This window comes from Hyperolius riggenbachi, chromosome 6 (assembly GCF_040937935.1).
Source record: "Hyperolius riggenbachi isolate aHypRig1 chromosome 6, aHypRig1.pri, whole genome shotgun sequence".
In the NCBI taxonomy this organism is placed as follows: domain Eukaryota; kingdom Metazoa; phylum Chordata; class Amphibia; order Anura; family Hyperoliidae; genus Hyperolius; species Hyperolius riggenbachi.
Window position 1 is genome coordinate 307,458,156 of NC_090651.1, and position 20,312 is coordinate 307,478,467.

General features: G+C 43.2%; 1 protein-coding gene across 3 annotated transcripts in view; it reads right to left on the reverse strand.

Moving 5' to 3' along the window:
- Nucleotides 1-20,312, reverse strand: part of LOC137521677 (pleckstrin homology domain-containing family A member 7-like) — a 327,880-nt gene that overhangs the window by 69,039 nt on the left and 238,529 nt on the right. The window contains exon 1 of one of the 3 annotated variants that reach the window (XM_068241282.1): nucleotides 5,053-5,075. The exons of the other annotated variants lie outside the window; for them this stretch is intronic. The gene's annotated coding sequence lies outside the window, so the exon portion shown is untranslated. Of the gene's footprint in view, nucleotides 1-5,052; nucleotides 5,076-20,312 lie in introns of those variants that run through there. 3 annotated transcript variants of the gene reach the window in all.

The following is a 20,312-nucleotide window of genomic DNA, read 5'->3' on the forward strand; positions in this document are numbered from 1 at the left end:
AGGTAAAATTGAAGTTATTTTTATTAATGAGCCACATTGTGCATATTTGGCAGGCATGCATATTCAATATGCCATTGAGATGCCCTGGTTGCTAAAAATGGTGCTCAATTCACTTTAACTTAATTTTTTTTGCATCTCATTGACCATCTCTAGAGTGTGAAGAACGTATGGCAACGACAATCAGATTATCAATGCGCCAATGGACTTTTCTTTTTCTATATAAAAGGGTTCACTTCTTTTATCTTGCGGTTATTGGAAAAACACTATACAGGTAGCAGAATGTCAAACATTATTCCTAGAGCCGTTCTTTAAAAACGTTGATAAAAGAAATAAAGAGACTGGTTATTCCATTTTAGGCTACAGACTTCTGGGAACTTTCTAGAAAGAGAATCAGAATGTTAATGCATCCCCCGCCCCAGCAGGCTGTACAGTGTATCCATTTCACGCACCCACAGGGAAAAGAAGGCCTTTTAAACACCTTTCTTAGAGAATCTGGAAATCAGCCAGACAAATATTCAAGGCCAAGATGTTCTGAGCAAAAGAACAGCCGTCCCGAAAGCAAAACTATTCTAGAGGTGGACATTAAGGAGAAGTTTGAGAAGAATGGGATTATGAGCTCAGGCCTGCTGCACAGTCGCACACTACAGATTTACCATATGACTCATGAAACAACCTCAAGTATCTGGTATTACAAGATACGACAAGAAGTGGTGCTACAAAAACCCAAATGAAGTGTTCGATCAACAGTATTAAAATAATATTTGACTGGAAGGCTCACCCAGTGCTCATATAAACCAGTGGTTACATATCCTAGTTCCCAAAAACATTTGGATGCTGTACATCAAAGAACAAACTGGTGGCTACGTAGCTGCTATCTACTTTTGTGAAGTCCCAAAATCAAATCCTGGCCCGGAAACGGTCTGCATACAGTCTATATGTTCTCCTAAAAAAAATTCAGATTGTTAGCTCTTCTGAAGGACACTTAGCACTGGTCGAGGAACTCTATCAAGCACTACAAAAAAAAAAAGGTATCAGCACAATGCAAATACATACTACATATAAACAAATATAAAAACACTAGTGACAAATCTGGGCGCTAGGGAACTGGCATGTGCAGTTCAAAGCCACGTGCCGTGTGCTCTTGCGCCCACACATGGCAGGGACTTACCGCTACCGCAAGCCCATCCACAACCACTGTCCGAATCCCGCGTACGGCTGTGTGCTGCGCATTCACACCACCACCTAGTGCACGGACACAGGACGATGCAGCGCCAGGGATATTATTATATAGGATATTAGGGGAATGTGCTACAATCATTTGTCTTTGTAGTGACTGCTGCCATATCCCTTCTCTGGAGTCCAAAAGACCCATAAAGACCTGACTTGACCGCACCACCACTAAAAACTGAAATCCCAATTGGCCCTGCTCCACATGAGCAGCGTTCCCACATTCCATTCTAACAATCATCTTGGTTGCAACTTCCCTGGGCTGTGGGCCTGTGGCCTTCACCAAATACAACCTTGAAATGAATTAAAGATGATGGTCATGAAATACTTCACCTTAAAAAGGAACCTGAGGTGTGAGACCTATGAAAGCTTCCATATTTTTTCCCTTTTAAACAATACCAGTTGCCCGGCAGTCCTGCTGATCTTTCTGGTCAGTATGGTCTAAAGCACACACCTGAAACAAGCATGCAGCTTATCTTTTCAGATTTGTCATAGACATCTGATCTGCATGCTTGTTCAGGGGCTATGGCTAAAAGTATTAGAGGCAGAGAATCAGCAGGACAGCCAGGCAATGTGCATTGTTTATAAGGAAATAAATGTCAGCCTCAATTTCCCCTCACCTTAGGTTCCCTTTAAGTATTTCTTGGTCCATAAAGATTAAAGACATTTTATAATTGTGTTTAAATGCATTTTAAAATGCACTTTAAATTAACTTACAAATACTTACTCTGCAGTTTATACAGGATTGATATTTTAATCTCAGATTTATTAGAACTGGTGGACAGTGAGAAGCCCACACACCCTCAGAACCAACATGCATAGCTCTGGGGCATACCGCCATACTGGGGGTGCCTAGGCAGAAGAACCTGAGCTGCCTATAGCAATACTATATGACTTCTCTTCTACAGAGTGGACACTTAAAAAGGAAGAATTTGATTGGCTGCTATAAGAGAGAGACTTTTTCCCTCTTAGAACATTGGGAAAGGGTTTCCAATGGCAAGTGAGAGGCAAAAGTCGCATTTCCCTCAAAATATATAAGCAATTAGGAAGTAAGACATGAGAGAAGCCCCCTATTTTTCTAGGGCCACAACCAGGCCTTTAACAGGTGGGCTGCTAACTATTTCAGTAGCACAGCTGTTAATGACTTGGCCTTTTCCTCTCCTCATCCCCCCTTTATCTTTACTTCCCACTCCTTCCATATGTAGCAGTGACAGGCAGCTAGTGGAATGCATGTCCTGCTATTCGCCATGGGAACTGTCCTCACCCCTTTCCCGAGAGTAAACAAATTACAGATAACTAGACTGGCAGCCCAGCTAACCATCATTGGCACTGGCAGACAGTCCAACTCCACCAGCTGTTCATGTTTTGGAATCGCTGCTTAAGAAACAAACCCTCATTTTCAGAGTGCTCTACAGTTTTCCATAGTGGCTCCCTAAAAATAACCCAGCATGTGAGAAACAAACACTAGGGATCGGTCACATCAGGGGGGTGTGGTGTGTGTTATACCAGAATGCACGGCCACCTGTGGAGCTGTCTGTTGTGACATTGGCCTCATTTATTACACAGAGGGGCAGTGCACAGAATGTGACTGAAATACATGCAGTAGCACATTACTGCAACACACTGCACAGCACTGCATTTAGTGGGAACAGCAGACACTGACTACCTACAAGGTAATGTGTGATGTTCCTGTAAGTGACAAACTCAATGTCAACAGGTCCTGAATCTTTGGCTGTTCTTAAAGTGGTCTGAAACTCTGACATAACATTCAAAAAAAAAAATGTGTTTCCCTACTTTTTATTACTCATGCAGTTATCATATTTGCTTTTGTGCACAAGTAATATTGTCTGTTAACAAATTACAAGTTTCCAAAGTGTAGTTTACAGCTCCCTGAAAGCTGGCATTGCATTTTATTCTTTTTCTATTATAACTGCTTTTTATTATATATTATAATCTTCTAATGCGCTATTCTGAACACTGTGTGTGCCTGAAGCAGAGACAGTTTCTCAGAGTGTTTGTTTACATTCCAGTGTTGATACATTTGTGTACAACAAGTAAAAAAAAGATACTGTTATCTCCATTTTGGAAGTGGATTTGAAGCTGTATAGCAGGAGAAAGTGCTTTGTTTAACCACTTCAGTGATGTTCTGCTAGAATTTTTTCTGGGATAGTAGCTTTCAAGCTGTGAGAGATCTTTTAGAACAAAGTAGAAATGCTGGTTTTCAGGCCACTTTAAAGTGACACTGAAGCGAAAAAAAAATTGATACAATTGTATGTGTTGTACGGATACTTACAGTAATAGAACATTAGTAGAAAATAAAAGTCTAATATTTTTATTTTCAGTTATATAGTGTTTTTTATAACACTGTATCATTATTTGCAATTTACGTGCGATCCCCTGTAATGTGACCGCTGTGTGCTTAAATGGTAAAATACATGCAGGCTTTTACTTAAAAACTAGCTAGGTCTGCTCGTTTTATATGGAAAGCGAGAAGCTGCCTTATCCATCATCCTTCCTTGTTTGTTTTACATTCTGTAATATTCATCAAACTGAAATATAATATAATGTGACCATATAGATAAACAGGAAATATTTCTCTTCTTTCCCCAGTTTACAATTCCCAATAAAGGGAAGTGCGTGGCCCTTACCTCCCACACTACAAGTACCCAGAGAGACACTTCAGCCTCGGTATAATAGGTGTCTGACACGCACAAAGCTCGGCACGCAGTACACGACGTGTAATACCCGTAGTAGAGAGAAGGAGCAGATAACTTATACTATGGCAACAGTACAAAGGTTAACTGACTCTTGGGTGCATGTACAAATCTCTTAACTATTAATCTTTATTATCCTACAAAATATATAAATATAAAGCAATACAGGTAGCCTCCAGTTAACGAACAAGATAGGGACTGTAGGTTCGTTCTTAACCTGAATATGTTCTTAAGTCGGAACAATGTGCTATCTCTGTCCCCTGTACCTCCTCTGTGCCTCCAGTGTCCCCCTCTGTGTCACCTCTGCCCTTTATGCCTGCTTATACAAGTTTAAAAGCCATTTTTTCTTAGAATTTTTTAAAACCGATTTTCTCAAAAACTACAATTTCAATTTGGGGGAAAATTTTTTTTGCCTTGTTCCCATGGAAACACTGAATCCATGCCGTTCGTATCGGCGGGTCGAAAGCCGATTTCAGGACACCCCCGAAAGCGGCTTTCAAATGCCCACGTTAGTTATATGCGGACAAACTTCTCCTCTAGACATTATCTTTGAAAAAGTCGTTAGGGTAACAGCAAAACATGTCAGATACCAAAGCGTCCAAGCCATGGACTGTAGCCCAAAGCTCTTAGCTCACGCGGATTATGGACTCCACTACACTGCTACACCGGTGTGGTAACTATTTGCTGCTATAGATGATGCTTGCTGGAAATCAACTGCTTGGCCTCACTGCATGGCTGCACTACTAACTCTCATGCTTTGCAATACTTTTTTGGAAGACCTGTGTTCACTGTCATGTGGATTCATCTATTTCATATGAATAGGTTACCTGTCGGAAATAATCGATTCGACCAATCAATCTGGCAGTAAATTGCATTGTGTGTACCAGACATAAGGCTCCCCATGTTTTAAACAATGGGTTAATTTTCACTTTAGCCAAGCTATGATGGAGATAATTACCACTTCGCCACCTATCAGAGACAGACCTATATTAAATAGTCATTAGTCTGGGATTGCTTATAAATCATGTGCACTGTTAGAACAATGGGAATGTCAGTAGTTGGCTCTGCTCTCTGTTAATGAGTGCCAGGATCTACAATACATTACTTAAACCTTGTTAAAGTTCACCGCCGTGTCCTCATCGAGTTCAGCGGCGCATGGGAGTCTCGCACAGGATGTGTGCTAAATCTTTATTTCATCTTGAGAGAAGTAACTGGTAAAAAGTAATAGGGAATTACAATAAATCCAATTGTTTCAAACACAATGGAGAGGCCTGCCAATACAAGTGGCAGCCTCACTTCATCTAGCCTCTCCCCCTTCAACTCTCACCAGAAACTAGAAGTGCAACTTTATAGCGCTACTTCATTAAGCTAAGCAATGCTTTGATCAGCCAGAGATCAGACAGTTTAGGTGAAAATGTATTACCGACATGTGATTGCATTGAGTAATACTGCACCTTTCCCATCCCATCTGCTTTAGCCATCAATCCCACTCCCTAAATCTCATTCATTTTTAAAGAGGACCTGAACTCAGAACTTTCTCTCTGCTCTAAAAGATATGCAGCAGTATAATAACTTTTAGGGCACTTACACAGTGGGACGTTGCGTTGCAGGGGACGTTAAGGTCGCATAACGTTCCCCTAACGCAACGCATGGTGGTGCTAAAGGTGGACGCTACGTAGAGCCGCATTATGCGGCTCTTGGTGCGCCGTTTTCGTTTGATCAAACCGGCAAGGATTCATGTGAATCATTGCTAGCAGGCAGAGAATGATTCATATGAATCATTGCTAGCAGGAAGAGAACAGGCATTGCAGTGCAGTGAATATTAATTAGCCATGTGGCTAGGCAAAATAGCGGACTCTCCTGTCCTCTCCTGCACACAAAAAAACAACATTACTGAGCATGTGCAAACAGTCTAACGCGGCTAAAACAGCATAGAACGCACAGCATGCTGCACTTTCATAGAACATGCAGCGTTGCAATGTAACGCAACGTGGGCACTGTGAACAGCCCATTGATTTTTCATTACTGTGAGTTGGGCTGCGTTACAGGCTGCTCTAACGTGCGCATGTAACGTCCCACTGTGAAATCAGCCTTAAAGAAAAACATTTTCTCTATTACCGCTGATACAAATCATTAAAATGTATGGAAATACTAAAAAATGTTTTACTAGGTTTCACTTTTGCAGAGGGCACGTATAGCAAATACTGAAGCTTAGCCCTTTAAGCAGAGCTGTCCTACAGTCTATTCATAGTTGCTGATGAGTACTAATTAGACAGTCTTATCTGCCTAAACAAACACAGGACACCAAAAAGTGATTTTCTTCAGCAACTACATGTGGCATAAGAAGACTTTTTATTGTGTGCTGTGCAAGAGTTCAGGTCTGCTTTAAACCCCAGTCTCTCCATAGCTAAGGCCATGCGTGGTTCAGCTGCCTAAGGTCCACTGGTCAGTGCTGAACATCTGGCTTGTACTCAGATATAGGCAGTGTGCTTTGCAGGACAATTAGAAACGAATGCTGCTGCCTATCACTTTCACATTCATTAATCATACTGAAGGGATTACTCATTTCAGAATGACTAATTCTGAACAGCAAAGAGTACACTATCATTTCAGCAGCTTGCTGGCTCTGAGCAGTTATGGACTGCAGATAAGTGGATCCAGCAGTTCTGAGTATCATACCATCTGGGTTGCTCAGTTCTGGCTTCCTAGCCTTCCTTTTGAAACAGAATACATCAGGATTCCAATACAAAATTAACATAGTAACAGACACAAAGAAGGCTTATGATCCAAACAGTCTCTCCCTCCCACTGCATTGTTGTAGCAATTCCAAAAAGAAAGACGCTATAGTGAAAAGTGTTAAGTGACACTCCAATCATGCGGAATATCAAACGGGTTCTTGAACAGCCCACTAGGCATGCCCTTTTATGCCTTTGCTAGACAACAAAAGCTTCTTTTTCACCGTCTATGTAAACAATTTATGTGCACTTGAAATGATAGCAGCATACACAGGAACGTTATGGAACAAAACAGATCAAATGAATTATCTTCTCCGGATGCTCCTAGACTCTTTGCCAGTTCTTGGTTTTAGAACGAACAGAATACTTTCCCCAAGATACAAATCACTCAAACACTAGAAGTGCGCTGAGAAGAAAGTCATGATTTGATGCTATGGTCGGTTTGTGGCTTACCGAAAAGGTCACAACAGCATTTCAATCTAAACCTAGATGGTTGTCAACACTAATGCTGGGCATACACGGCTCGATTTTGCTGCTCGATTCCGCGTCCGATCGTTTTGCCTGCTCGATTCTGCAGGCGATTCTCTTATCTTCCTCTCGTTTTTCTTATCTTTTTCCATTGATCTCCATGCAGAATCGAGTGGCGAAACGATCGGGCTGGAGATTGGACATGTCGGAAATTATCTATCGAGCCATCTAAATGGCTCAGAATCGTGCCGTGTATTCCCAGCATTACAGCAGGACAATGTCATTATGTTCTCACTGAGGGCTCGTTTCCACTGTTGCGACGCGATTTCGGCCGCATTCCGACGCTTGTAAAAACGCATGCGGATGCGTTTCCGCATGCGTTTTTACCCGCGATTTCGCGTGCGATTTCGCATGGCAGGGTGCCATGCGAAATTAACCATGACACTGCCAGGGCAAAATAACATTGAAAAGGTGCGAAATCGCCCGCGAATTCGCGGGTAAAAACGCATGTAAAAACGCATGCGTTTTTACTATTAAATACATTAGCGGCGATTCGCCCGCATTCCTGAGGCACGCGAATCTGCACGACCCTGTCGTGCAGATTTTCCCCGCACAGAAAAACGCCGCCGCCGCCGCACACGTGGAAACAACCCCATACAGTAACATTAAGTATGCGAATCCGCATGCAGTGCCCGCATGCGGATTCGCTACAGTGGAAACGAGCCCTGACAGATACTCCCTCAGCAGAGGAGTGAAGGTAGCAAGAGACTTCAAACTTTGATGTCCTGATTGTGTTTATTGAAGCATCTACATGGGTTCTGCTTGTATAAGTAAAAGTGGCCATACATTCGAACGATTATGGGCAGATTCGATCAAGAGACAAATTTATCTCTAATTGAATCTGATTAGAGATAAAATTTGTCTCTAGTCGAATCTGCCCATACACTACAGGCCGATTCCCGTCCGATTCCAGCATGAAATCATTAGGGAATCGGCTGAGCCGCCGCGTCCGTCCCGCCGCTGCCTCCAAAATGTATAAATTTATGTAATGTAGTGCATTTATACATTACCTGTCCTGTAGCAGCTTTCGCACGGGGTCCGTCCATCTCGCCGGCTAACAGCCGCATACACCTAGAGGCACATATTGTCTGACGTCAGACGCTATGCGCCACCGGCGTGTATGCAGAACCCAGCGAGATTGACAGAAACCGTGTGGAGGCTGACACCGGACAGGTAATGTATAAATGCACTACACTACATACATTTATACATTGCGGAGGCAGCGGCGGGGGTTTCGTCGTCTCGCCGCTCGTTCGCAATTCGGCCGCCGTACCGCCACGCACCCGACCAACCAACTTCAGCCTGAAATTTTCCAGCATGCGCGTGCAGCCAATTTCTGTCCCGAAATTGGTCGCTTTGTCAGCCGGGCATGCACTTGGCAGCACCAATTTTCATCCAATTCGATTATAATAATCAAATTGGTTGGTCGGCTAGTGTATGGCACCCTTAAGGTGGCTTGAATTTTTTTTTTGGGGGGGGGGGGGGGGGGGGAATTTGTGCTTTCAGAGACTTGAAGCCGAGCATACAAGGGTCAATAATGGGCTGATATGGCAAGCTGATCGATCCCGCCTTGATTGGAAATTGATTAGCTAGCGGACGTTCCTTTAACCAGAGATGTGAAGTAGGAGTTGAGGAGTCGGAGCAATTTTGGGTACCTGCAGTCGTGGTTTTATAAACTGAGGAGTCCGAGCTGAAGTCAGGTGATTTTTTTTGTACAGACTCCACAGCCCTGCCTTTAAAAATACTGGATCTTCATTAGCTTCTACAGAAATCTATCAAGTATCAAATGGGTATAGTTGATGTTGTATAAGGCTATGAAACTATCAATCCTTCAAACCTCCCACCGCCACAATTCTCCCCCCCCCCCCCCCCCCCCCCGCCCATATAATCCAGCCCCCTCACATGGAAATTTTCTCAACATACCCAAACACACCTTTTATCTGCAAGCTGCTAAAAACTGGGACATTTTTTTTTAATGAAATGTGGGGAAAGGGTGTTGTGAGAAATGATATCTTTCTGGCACTGATCAAATCATCTGGAAAAAAAACTGATGTGTACGCCCATCAGTCTGCAGAAAGACCAGGAAACATCAACTGGCAGTATACATTTGGTGGGGGAGCGGATGGTTTGTAATGCTAAAATTACCTTCCTTCAGTATCAGGGGACATTCACGCTCAGTTTAGCTTTATAAAAAAATTATATATTATATATATATATATATATATATATATATATATATATATATATATATATATATATATATATATATATATATATATATATATATATATATATATATATATATATATATATATATTTATTTTACTAGCTAACTGATAAAATAAAAAGCCACAAGATTTCAGGACAGCGAAGGTTCCTTCATAAGGCATGGAACACCAAAGAGCTAAAAAATTCCCATTTTAAAAAACGCTGAAGCCATTTTGTTAGGCTATGGGTACACAGTGTAAAATGCTTAATTAAAAAATAAAGACATCAGTGTTCTCCCCAGAATTTTTTTCCAGCCGGGTTGCATAAAAAAGTAGCCGGGTGGTGCACAACCGGGGGAATGCAGAGCCAGCGCAACTCTGCTTACAGCATAGGAGGAGGATGAGGAGGTGAGCCGAGGTGCTCCCCAAAATTAGCCGGATGGACCACCCGGCTAAAAGAACCTGGGAAGAACATTGGACATGAAAATATACACACAGCTTGGGCTAGTATACAAAGTACACAGGTTTTCACGGGCTCTCCCTCACCTGGCGGCCAAAGTGCTTGTTTTGTTTCTGCCTGGCTCTAAACTGTTATCCAACATGATTCCAGAATATGGTTTCATCTGGCAAAACCTGCCATAAATTAATTTTTCAATGTACTATAAAGTGCTTCAAGTGTCCGTACTACGTACAGTCATTTTATACTAACAGAAATCACAGCAGCTGTGCTTTGTCTATGTCTTCTAACTACTACAGTACCGACTGAGTGCACCGAAGCAAAGAGTATCAATATTAAAGATGAAGAGTACGTGTTTGGAGGCAGACACCTTGAGCTTAATAAATTACAGTAATGTAAACCTAAGAAGTCCTAAATGTAATCAGGTATTGGACAGATGCCATAACATTCTTCACACTCCAGGAGAAAAGACGTTTGTTTATGTTGTGCACCAGCAGATATCAAGGGAAGTGTCAAGAAACAAGTACACAGTAATGTTAGCAAGAGTGCAAGGAGGTCAGTTAGACTTTCAGTAATCTGGTTTGCCACATGTAGAAGCTGTCATCAGCTGAGCTGGATCAAGCTGTAAAGGTTTAATTGGATATGATGAGCATAGCAAACAAACTACTATAAACATGGACGAACCACTGTTATGAAAAGTTGAAGCTGTGCAAACAATTTACAGTTGTGCAACCCAGCAAGCGCTGGTCATTTCGTTACTCCTAAGTGTCCCACAAAACTGTTTACGTTTGCTTTTTAATATACCAAGCTCCGTGAGTCACAAAAACTTGACGGCCCTTTGGAAAGAACATTGTTTAACCGGCAATAGGCAGCGTATTAAAAAAAGATTGAAAGCTAAACGGGTACACAGTTTTATTATTTAGGAGATCTATCAATTAAAATCAGCTACATATGCCAAAAGCTTTTTAGATCTCACTGTAAGAGCTTGCATACAACTGCAAAATCGCTAACAGTTTTTTCCCTTTCAATAAATTCTATCTTGATATTTAATCATTTGATCAAGGTAAAATATGTTAACTTTACACACACACCCCACCCCCTCCTGTTAATTTTCAAAAAATGCAAGCCCAGTTTGCAGCATGGCTGTGGAGTCAGAGTCGGAGCCATTTCGGGTATCTGGAGTCGGAGTTTAAGTCGGTGGTTTCATAACCTGAGGAGTAGAGTCAGATGATTTTTGTACCGACTCCACAGCCCTGTTTTACAGGCCAGGATTTTTTTTTCTAGGTCTTCTATGTATGGTTGGTGGAACTTGTCCGAGACTGCCGTTCAGGGCAATGTTGTCTGAGAAGCCAGTGTTTGGCCAGGTCCCCTCCTAGTTTTCCCCTTAGCAACAGTATGCGTTGCTCAGCTGTAGCGTAGGATTTGTAGGATTCATGATGCTATCTTTATTAGGAATGGTACCCTCTCCATGTGGACAGCTCGTTTCTGGTCATCTGGCAATTCTAAAAAAAAAAAAAAAACACCTGATCTGGACATTGCATCAACCTTCTCACAAGTGATCTTAATCCTGCCCACCTTTGACGAATCTATTATGCTGGGAATACACGGTTCGTTTTTGCCTTCGTTTAAACCTTCGTTTCGATTGTGCCTTTTGTCCTTTTCGATCCCGAAATAATCGGTCATACGGTTAATATCACCACCAACGGTTTCGGTTTTTTTTTCCGATTCTGATGGTTTCGTTTTTCCAATGATCGAAGGCTGCAAAGAAACGAAACGAAAATCCCTTTTTTACAGGGACGGACTAGCATAAACGAATATATAATCGATCTGAACAGCCATCAAGCCTACCAATGGCTCGATTAGATGGATAAAGAGAGATAATATCAAACATGTTCGATCACTAGTCGTTCGTTTTTGGGGTCTATTAATCGAAACTATAATGAGATTATGACTATTTTCACATACGTTTTCAACACTCGATTCGTTTACCGAACGAATCGAAGGTTTAAACGAAGGCAAAAACGAACCGTGTATTCCCAGCATAAGTCTTTCAAACCAGTTAGATTATCAGTAGAGATCATCAAAAAGAGCATTTCTTCAGATCTTCCATGTTTGTTAACTTTTTGACAATTATATTGAAATGTTAGGGTGGTGGGTCAAAATTCACCAAGAACTTTTGTTTCTATGCTTCACAACATACGGTTTATGCAGCAATACATCTGGACAATGCTGACACAAACTTTGTTTTTCTTTTACTGAACGACACACTTACAACTAGAAAATGGAGACAAGTCCTGGGGTTACTATGACGCATACTCATTGTCCCTTCCAGACACCTCTAATCAAGGTGCTGGCCGACATTTTATAAATAGAGATGGTACAAATTGCATTAGTCTTGCATCCTACTTTGTCATACCATCCATTTTTAGGCTAGTCATGCTTGGTGTGTGTGCAGGCGGCTCTGCCCAAGACTCTAGTCACAGAATATCTCAGGTTTAAAGAAAATGATTCAACACCCACAATCATTCACTCATCAGACCTCCAAGTTCACTCTGCTAATGAGCGACCAGCTGGAGACAGAAAGCAGACAGATCTCCTTTCAGCAAACTCCTACATACATCTTCTCTCAGGTTCTGACGCCCTTGGGGATTAAACAGTGCTGTAGAGCAAAACAGGAGCAATTAGCACCAGAACGGCATCTTTAGCCTGTGACTGCATGATCACACACAGATGCGCAGATCCAAGGTGTTGTGTTTAATGCCAAACAAAAGTTACAGATTGCCCAGCAAGCTCATGGTCAAGCAGAACACCAAGGGATGTTTAAGGGGCTTAAAAAAGGACCAAAAAGCCCTCTTACTAAAATTCTATGCAAAACAAAAGTTTGCCTTCTTAAAGGGACACTTAAGTCAAACAAAAAAAAATGAGTTTTACTCACCTGGGGCTTCCAATAGCCCCCTGCAGCTGTCCGGTGCCCTCACCGTCTCCCTCCGATCCTCCTGGCCCCGCCGGCAGCCACTTCCTGTTTCGGTGACAGGAGCTGACAGGCTGGGGACGCGAGTGATTCTTCGCGTTCCTGGCCACAATAGCGCCATCTATGCTGCTATAGCATATATCATATACCATATAGCAGCATAGAGGGCGCTAATGTGTCTGGGAACGCGAAGAATCACTCGCGCCCCCAGACTGTCAGCTCCTGTCACCGAAACAGGAAGTGGCTGCCGGCGGGGCCAGGAGGATCGGAGGGAGACAGCGAGGGCACCGGACAGCTGCAGGGGGCTATTGGATGCCCTAGGTGAGTAAAACTCATTTTTGTTGTTCGACTTAAGTGTCCCTTTAAAGAGAGACTCTGAAGCCTCCTAAAATGCCACTTTTTAGTTAACATTTCTCTTCTACACTATCACCCAAGCTAAAACGCTGCATCCCTGCGGCAGAACGCTGTGTATAAACCCCCCCCAATCCCTTGGGGAAATGTGGGGAGTTCTTCCTTGCACTGAATGCACGGTGCTTGGGGTAAAGTAAGTCTATAAGCGAAGCACTATGTGTTAACAACGGAGCTCAGTGCAAACCGATGGGACTCTCAGAAAATCCCAGTGACGTACTAACTGCCCAAAAGAGAGTTAGTCACTGAGCGGTACACTCTGCAGCAGGGTCATAGGTTTGTCATTTTTTTGCGTTGCGGTGGGATATGGCAAAAGCATTGCACCCCACAGCAACGTGGTGTAAAACCGGCCTCAGAGTTCTCATCAATTATACACCGTGCAGGTACCATAATACTATATACCTGAAACCACCGTTGCTGCTCTTAAAATCCTCTCATATGTACAAGTAGCGATGGTCAGGTCTTCTAAGAGAACTCATGAGAAGCATGTGATCAGTTTTGGCAGGTGATCGATATGCAAGTCTCTGATTTGCTAGTCATGAGCTTTGCAAATTTTTCAGCTGACCAAACAATTCATATGCTTCTTCATGAATTCTCCTAGACATGACATCACGCATTACAAGGAGAGATACAATTTTAGGCCCAGGCTTAATATAGGCCTTAACCACTTTCGGATTTCCCAGACGCATAACTACGCCCCTATTGACTTAATTAGCGGATCAGGGGCGTTTATAAACGCCCCTGCCGCTATTGTGCTGTGCGGGCGCGATCGCGCGCGCTCCCGCGCTCCCGCCCGCGGGTGCGCGCCCCCGTGCGTGCACGTGCACCAGCTTCATTTATTTCTGGGTGGGATTGATGAATGGGAGTAATTACTCCCATCACCAATCAGATGCCTGTAACCATGAATGAGCACTGCTATAAGCCAATAGCAGTGCTCATTCATTTGTGAGGTTTACAAACAATGTTGCCAGCACTTAAGAAGATACAGTTACCTTGTAATCACTCCTGAGAGGATTACAAGGTAACTGGATCTTCTTTTCTTGTAGTCTGACTGCCACCTAGAGGATTTTATAAATATACCAGGACTATATACCCCTGATCAACCCTGATTAACCCTGATCAACCCTGATCTAATCCTAGCCTCCCTTGCTTTTTTTTTATGGTTGGAAATATAGAAATAGTGTATCTTTTCATTTTTTTCTCTTTTTTCTTTTTAAAATGCATAGAGAATAACATTATTACTAAAATAAAATATCACCCTTGAAAAGCCTAATTTGTGGCGAAAAAAACAACCTATAGATCATTCACATGTGATGAGTAGCAATAAAGTTATCAGTGAATGAATGGGAGGAGCGCTGAAATGTAAAAGTTGTTTTGGTTTTAAGGGAAGAAAACCTGTGATCCTGAAGTGGTTAAATTCTGATTTGGAGCCATGCCTCGCCTCATCCAATCATACACAATCCACTTGTAGCACCTAAGCTTCAGAATGGTGTTTTGATTGGTTTGTGGACAGTAGGAGTAAGCAGGATAAACATCTCACAACCTAACTAAATCTATAAATGTAAAAATGCTCATTTACCGTGATAGCAGTGCAAATAGAATACTTGTCTCATGGGTCAAATAAGTTTGTCAGACTCCACTTCTGCTCTCTCCCTCTTCCCTCTGGATGGGGTCGGTTGGCGGGTCAATGAGGTGTGACCATGCAACACCCAAAGTAGGAAACGCAACAGATGCCACACCATATTTCCCATCAGACTTGAACTACACTAGAAACCGTGTCCTCTACAGGAGGATGGAGAGTTATAGATCACAGGACGTATGTGTTAAATAGCCGTAAGACCATATGTTCACAGGAAACTACTTAGTCACAAGTCATCTCAAAGTGACCCTGTAGTGAGAGGGTTATAGAGGTTGCCATATGTATTTAATAATAAAAAAAATGCTTGGCTGTTATGCATGAACCCCACCCTTAGTATATTAAAATGGTTGGAGGAAGGGGAGGATATGAAATGTGGAGGTTTTTGAAATGTAGTGCATGAGGATTGTGAGAGGAGCTAGAGAAGGGATTTTACCCAATGTAGTAAGAGGTGGTTCAGCTCCATGAACAACCCAGACGGATGGTGGAGTCACATGACCCCAAGATAAAGACTTAAGCCCCATCTGCACTATACGATTCTTTGTGCGATTCGATTACGATTCTATTTACGATCCAATTAAAGCTGACATGTCCGATCGGGGATTTAATTCGATTTGCCATTGTTTTGCAATGGCAAATCAAATTGAATCCTGAGCGGACATGTCGGATTTAATCGGATCGTAAATAGAATCGTAATCGAAACACACAAAGAATCGTATCATGTAGATGGGGCTTAATGCCTAGTACACGCCATACAATTTTCTGTTAGATTTTTTTCTGTTATGCTGGGCATACCTGGTTCGTTTCTTCTTATCAATCGAGCCGTTGATGGCTCGATTGATAATATCCGACGTGTCCGATCACCGCAGCAGATCGATTCTGCGCTTGATCCCCGCGGGCGGACAATAGAAAAAAAATGAGCGTCAGATAAGAAGTGCCCGCGGGATCGAGCGGGAACCGATCCACGCACCCGCATCGAGCCAGCGGCTCGATTCCGGTGCATAAACGCACCATGTACAGTGTTCTCCCCAGGCTCTTTTAGCTGGGTGCTCCACCCGGCTAGTTTTGGTGAGCACCCGGCTGTCATTGGCTCACCTCCTCCTATGCTGTAAGCAGAGTTGCTCACAGAAGCACTGGCCCTGCATTCTCTCATCTCACCCCACCCAGCTACTTTTTCAAGCCACCCGGCTACTATTTCATGCCACCCGGCTGGAAAAAAATTCTGGGGAGAACACTGATGTATGCCCGACATTCGATTATTTTCTGTAGAGACTGGTCATTATCTGCATTGTCTTCTGGTTATCTCCAGATGAGTAGAACAATTCCCAATTCCTTAGCAGATGGAAATTATCTATCCAACCATCTAACATGTTGGAAATTATCTATCTGGCAGGTAAATCTAACAGAAAATTGTATGGTGGGTACCTAGCATTATGCTGGGCATACACGGAGCGTTTGCCCCTTATCAATCGAGCCGCTGATGGCTCGATTGATAATATCAGACAGGTCCGATGACCCGCCGGATAGATTCCCCGCTCGATCCCTGTGGGCAGACAGTAGCAGGGAATCGAGCAGAAGATAAGGAGCGCCCGTGGGGACGAGCGGGGATCGATCCAGGCACCGGCGGGGACAAGCGGGGATGCGCCGAGATTAGGCCAGCGGCTCGATCTGGCGCATAATTAATTAATCTATGCCGTGTATGCCCAGCATAAGGCTTGCTAAGCGTAGATTAATAAGCATCTGCAGCAAACGGTTAGTTAGTAAGTAGAGGTTAATTAGAAAAAAAAAAAAAATTTGAAGATGGCCTTAAATTCCTACTTGGGAATGAATGAATACTAAAAATCTGATCAGTTATTCATTTGAAGACATTTTATCCGTGTGTTTAGAAGTACATTAACAGTAAAGATTTTTGCAGTTCCTTTGAATGATGACACCTGAGGCAAGCAATTGCCACCATTCATTGCATTGCTTGCTCTAGGTACTCAGTGTCAGTCAGTTGTGCTACCGGCATATACACAAAAAACTGTCTGCATGTTCTACATTCCATCTCATCATATGGCAACAACGCCCAATACCGGCTAAAGTTTCATTCGGGAATCAAGTTGCGACGTATGTCCCACCACTCTCACATAACTGATGCAGATTCCAGCGCTGTCCAGACCGTCAGCCAGTCAGAAGTCACCTCACACTCATGTCATTCTGCATAGCTGACATTCCCATTTTGTCCATCACTAATGAAGGGTATTTGTGCTTTGTACAGATGAGACATCTCCAATACCAGCAATCTGAATCAATAATTCCAATAAGGTCATTCCGAAGCAGCAGTCTGGCTACAAAGGCATTTCATTCTCATGAGGTATTCTGGGACTTTAAACACTTGGGCCATCCCTGTAGTGTTTCTCCTGCAGCTACTGCTCTCAAGTCCTAATCCAAATCAAATCACAAATAGCTTTATTCGCATGTCCAATATTCAAACAGGCAATACCAAAGCAAGGGAAAATGGGGACATGGAAGGGGGTTGGGTAGGGGTACAATTGGTAAGCAGTCTGAACATTTTTAGGTTTTACAGTTCATTTATGCGCTTCTCAGTCTGTGGCATGCTGTGACAAGGGGGTAGGATGGCTCAGGATGCAACTCTTGATGGCTACATCTGGCTCACAGTTAGGGGTTGATTCACTAAGCTACACTGCTCAAGCAGCGCAGCTCAGTGTGGCAGTGCAAGTAACATTTTTAAAGTAGGCACGCTACTGCTGTAGCATGCACTACTATCTTACTAACGCTACCCCCAAAACGAACAGCTGCTCCAATTGTCCTACCCTGGATCCTGTTAAGTTCAGTGACTCTGTAGGACGAGATCTCTGCACTTTTATTGGCCCAATAGGCTTCCTGTCACTTGACAGGCAGCCTATTGGGCCAAAGTGTGGATATCTCCTACAAAGTAAATCAACCGCCAAGTCAGCTAGCTAATTGTACAAGCTGTTAGTCTGTATTTCTCCTGTCTGGCTCTCATGGAAATTGCTGAAACCCAAGAGAAGCTAAAGACGTGTCGGACGCTTCCGCTGCCCAGAGGATCAACTGTATACAAATCACCATGGCAATAGGGATGTGAGCCCTCTGCTGCGCATGCGCGCTGTCCCAGTTTGAAACATTGTATGGCTCTCACGGAAATACTTTATAATAATAATAATTTCCACTAGGGCGAATTCGCATGCAGACAACGCATGCGGATTCGCATAGGCAATACAAGTGGATGGGACTGTTTCCACTTGTCAGTTTTCATTTGCGTTTTTATGTGCAGAATTTTTCTGCACGGTAGACCCTGCAGAATTCGCCTGCGTGTGGAATGCAGGCGAATCGCAGGCAATGTATTTAATAGGGAAATCGCATGCGTTTTTTGCCGCGATTTCGCATTGAAAGTAATGTAAATTGACACAGGCAGTGACATGGTTAAAATCGCATATACCCTGCCTATGCGAAATCGCATGCGAAATCGCGGCAAAAGACGCATGCGGAATCGCATCCGCATGCGATTTTGTCAGCGGTGATATGCGGCGATTCCGCACCGCACTAGTGGAAACGGGCCCTTAGAGTATGTGGGGTTTATGGCTCTCTCAGCCAAAAAGGTTCCCGACTCCTTTTGACAATGTGCAGCGATTGTCACTGTGAATTCCTCTTCTCCTAGTAGAATGTAGAGTTTTCTCTAACCTTCTAATGTGTGAAAGTCTGGAAATAGTTCCATCAATTTCATTAAAGATGGTTTCCCTGGTTGCAGTATATTTGGGGCAGTGCATCAGGAAGTGATTCTCATCCGCAAGGGTCTTCTGCTCACAGAGTTGGCATAGTCTATTCTCCCTGGGTTTGTATGTCTGTCTGTGTCTCCCAGACTCGATTTCCAGGTTGTGAGCACTCAGTCTGTAGACGCTCAGGATTTTCCTCTCTTGAAAGTTTGAGATTTTCCAGGTATGTGGTCATTTTATATTCTCTTTGTAGGGACTGGTATATGGTTAGCTTTTGATTTATTTCACTCCTCCATTTATCTCAATTGTCCTCTTACACTACATAATCCTAAATCGCCTTGATCACGATAATGATAGAAAATCCACCCTGGCTGAGAACTTCTTTCTTGACAGAGAACCTGGAAGATCATTTTAATGACACTACAAAAAGGATTGTTTACAAATTACATCTGCAATATTTTTAAACCAAAGTGAAGTTTCACTAAAGCCCCTTGTGAAGGCCAGCATTTATGTGCGCAGTAAATGGGATTTCATGCATTTTTGTGCCTTTGATGCACATAAAACATGCAGTGAATGACTGTTGATGTGAAAATTCAGAGAGAAAAAACGTTCGGAAGCAACTTCAAGCCATAATGATCATTTCAGAATGGCCTCAACACACGTGTGTATGAACTATACGGGCATAACTAATTGGGCACCCTCTGGCCTTGAGGTCCATGGTTACATTTCTTCATGGCCAGTCAATGTCAATTGATGCCCCTCATCCTACCCCACCCAAACTTAAAGAAAAGGAAAGGAACTTTGCCAAACGACCGTTTACTTGAAAAAAAAAATGCAATTTTTCATTTATTATTAACTGCTTCCAGACCGACGTAGTTGGAATCTATGTCCTGCTGGTGGCAGAGCTGCTCTCACAGGATGTAGATTTATTCACCGAAAAAGCACTGAACCCCTAACTTCATTGGCTCTTGACCCCAGGATTACTGTGAGCCAATCACAAGGCACAATAGGAAAAGGATGGCTCTGGTCCTTAAAAGGGACACTGTAAAGGGGGGGGGGAAATTGGGGGAAAATGAGTTTAACTTACCGGGGGCGTGCAGCCACTCACCGATGCTCTGTCCCAGTCTCTGATTCACTTCTGGAATTTCAGAGTTTAAAGACTAAAAACCATTGTGTCTGCGTTGCCGTGTCCTCAATCCCGCTGATGTCACCAGGAGCATACTGCGCAGGCCCAGTATGGTCTGTGTCTGCGCAGTACACTCCTGGTGACATCAGCGGGAGTGAGGACACGGCAACGCAGGCGCAGTGGTTTTCAGACTTTAAAGTCTGAAATTCTAGAAGTGAACCGGAGGTGGGGCCAGAGCATCGGTGAGTGGCTGCGCGGGCACAGGATGTCTGCGGGGGACCGTTAGAAGCCCCGGGTAAGTTCAACTCATTTTCCCCTGACCCCCCTACAGTACTCCTTTAAGGGGCCAGAGCCGTTCAGTTCTGAATAAGGATATGTATTCATACATGACTTTATAACTACATGTTACGAGTAAGGACACCTGACTTGTAGTGTGCATTCATGCAATACAATTAACACAAGATTGTGCTAGTGGTGTGCCACATCCTTGGATTTATTGATTTCAGTGTTATTGCTCTTGCCAACCAAATCAGAAAGCTGGAGCAATTTGGCATTTGAGCTCATCA